At 42.8% G+C, this 2,280-nt stretch overlaps 1 non-coding gene across 1 annotated transcript; it reads right to left on the bottom strand.

Moving 5' to 3' along the window:
- Positions 1–1,224: 1,224 nt before the first annotated feature.
- On the bottom strand, positions 1,225–1,331 carry LOC136231637 (small nucleolar RNA R71). The gene has a single exon (XR_010690006.1). It is a non-coding gene; the product is annotated as a small nucleolar RNA R71 (small nucleolar RNA).
- Positions 1,332–2,280: the final 949 nt, after the last annotated feature.

The raw sequence follows: 2,280 nt of genomic DNA, 5'->3' as shown, positions 1-2,280 counted from the left end.
AGATTATGTATGCTTAATGTCTTAGGTTTATCAGAAATAGGATCATTGCTAGAATGAGATTCGATGATGATCAACTAGCCTGACATTGCCGAACCTAATGCCTTGATTCTGACAAACATAGGATTGTAGATAGACAGTTGCCTGACCAAGGAATTGCCTAATCCGAATTAGCATAATCTGACCTCGCTAGAGACCACTAGGAGAGCGGTCTATGGCTGGGCTATATCTTTAGCCTTAATCACCACAGAACCTAATGCTTTGTATGACCTAGGTTTTATGCCTAATCAAGCCATTAACCAAATGCATGTGAATAGGCCACTTAAATTGCCCATCCTCATGTGGTAAATTAGGTGATTACCGTCGATTATCGTCAGGATATACCCCTGAGTCTCAATAAATCATACATGGAATCCAATTAAGAGAATCCCCATCTTAGATTGTCTCATCAATTACTTTGAATCCTTCCCTTCAATAGCTTTTGTCTTTTATTTAGAAATTTACCTCCTTAATCACTCTACATCATTTTCAACCTTCCGAACAATTGCGTTTACCTACCTTAGGTCGACTAGTTGTAAAAGATAGTCCTTGTGGTTCGATCTCGTGCTTAAGCACTATATTACTTGTTGCGATAGGATACACTTGTCCTGTTTATTGCTATATACTTTGCGAGCATCAAGTTTTTGGCGCCGTTGCCGGGGGAGTATTTTTGTTTATAACTAGTAACTCTTAGTGAAAGGTTTATATAATTGTTTGTGATTCCTAGAACTGAGGATCTACGAATCACTCGTCATTGCATCTTGATTCTTAAGCTGAAACTGTTCTTGCAGGACATAAAAGGAGGACACAATGGCCGAAGATCTTTCGGTCATGGAGTTGTTGAAGGCAAAGCGGCCTACAAGCACCTCTAGCATCCTAGACCCGGCAATAACAGCAACGTCATTTGAAATCAGACCAGCAATGATTCAGATGATTCAAAACTCGAGACAGTTCGGTGGGGATTACTACGAAGATCCTAACTCACATCTTGACAAATTCGTGGAATACTGCAACACCTTCAAGTGCGAAGACATCACATCTGAACAAATCTTCCAGAAGCTGTTTAGATTTTCCTTGAAAGAAGAAGCTGCAGAATGGCTGCAATCCATCGAGCCGGGCTCTCTCACTGATTAGGACACTACAGTATCAGCGTTCCTAGAAAAGTACTTCCCTCCATCAAAGAGTGCACAATTCAGAAGCGAAATCACCTCGTTTAGGCAGTCCGACAGTGAGAACCTGCATTTAGCCTGGGAGAGGTTCCAGAGGTTGTTAAGACGGTGCCCCCACCATGGTTACCAGCGGTACTAGCTTGTTGACATGTTCTATTCAGGAATATCTCCTGTCAGCCACGCCTTTCTAGATGTAGCAGCGGGAGGAAATCTATTCAACAAGACTACGGTGCAGGCTTACAATCTGGTGAAAGAATTAGCTGAACGGAGTGCATGTTGGCAAGTTGAGAAGTCGGCTCCGAGAAGAGGCACAATAGCTGAGGAGTTCCCTAGAATATCTTCAGAATCAAATCGTCAGATAGCAGCACTTACAGAAAAAGTGGATCTGCTGGGAAGTCACCTGAAATCACCAGAACCAGTAGCAAGTTGTGAGGTTTGCAGTGGAGGGCACAAGAGCATGGAGTGCCCAATGGTACTCGAACAGGTCCATTATCTGAAACAGTATGGGTCAAATAGCACGCATTGGCAGCAGGACAGATACCGAGGTTCAGGTTCTGAGACTGAATTGGAGAGAAGTATAGATGTCCTGATGGAGATCCTGAGTGCCATAGAAGGTAGGTTGGCACACAATGAAGCTTTCTGCCAAAGACTTCAAATGCAGGTCAATGAGTTGGTAGAAGAGGAAGCACGAGCAATCACACTTAGGAGCGGAACACAGGTAAGTGGACCAGATTTTGTGCCTCAACGAGACGAGGCCTCAGACCCCATTCCTGGTAATATCTCGTCTACCCCTCCTGCTCCACAAGTAAGTGTTTCTGATCTAGCTTCGTTAACTGACACTGCTGTACCACCAACACAGGTAACCTTGCCTTATCCGACTTCTAGGAGAGCTAAGTTAGACAAGGATTATTCCAAGATGTTGAATGTGTTTAAGAAAATAGAGATTAACCTTCCGTTTCTAGAACTTCTTGAAAATATGCAGGTGTATGGAATTTTTTTGAAAGAATTGATCTCTAAAAAGATAAAATTAGGAATGGGATTTTGGTGCAAGCATTAATCTGATGCCTTTGTCTGT

The sequence above is a fragment of the Euphorbia lathyris genome, chromosome 5, assembly GCF_963576675.1.
Source record: "Euphorbia lathyris chromosome 5, ddEupLath1.1, whole genome shotgun sequence".
Lineage (NCBI taxonomy): Eukaryota > Viridiplantae > Streptophyta > Magnoliopsida > Malpighiales > Euphorbiaceae > Euphorbia > Euphorbia lathyris.
Note: the sequence above shows the minus strand (reverse complement) of the source record. Positions and strands in the feature narration are given on the sequence as shown.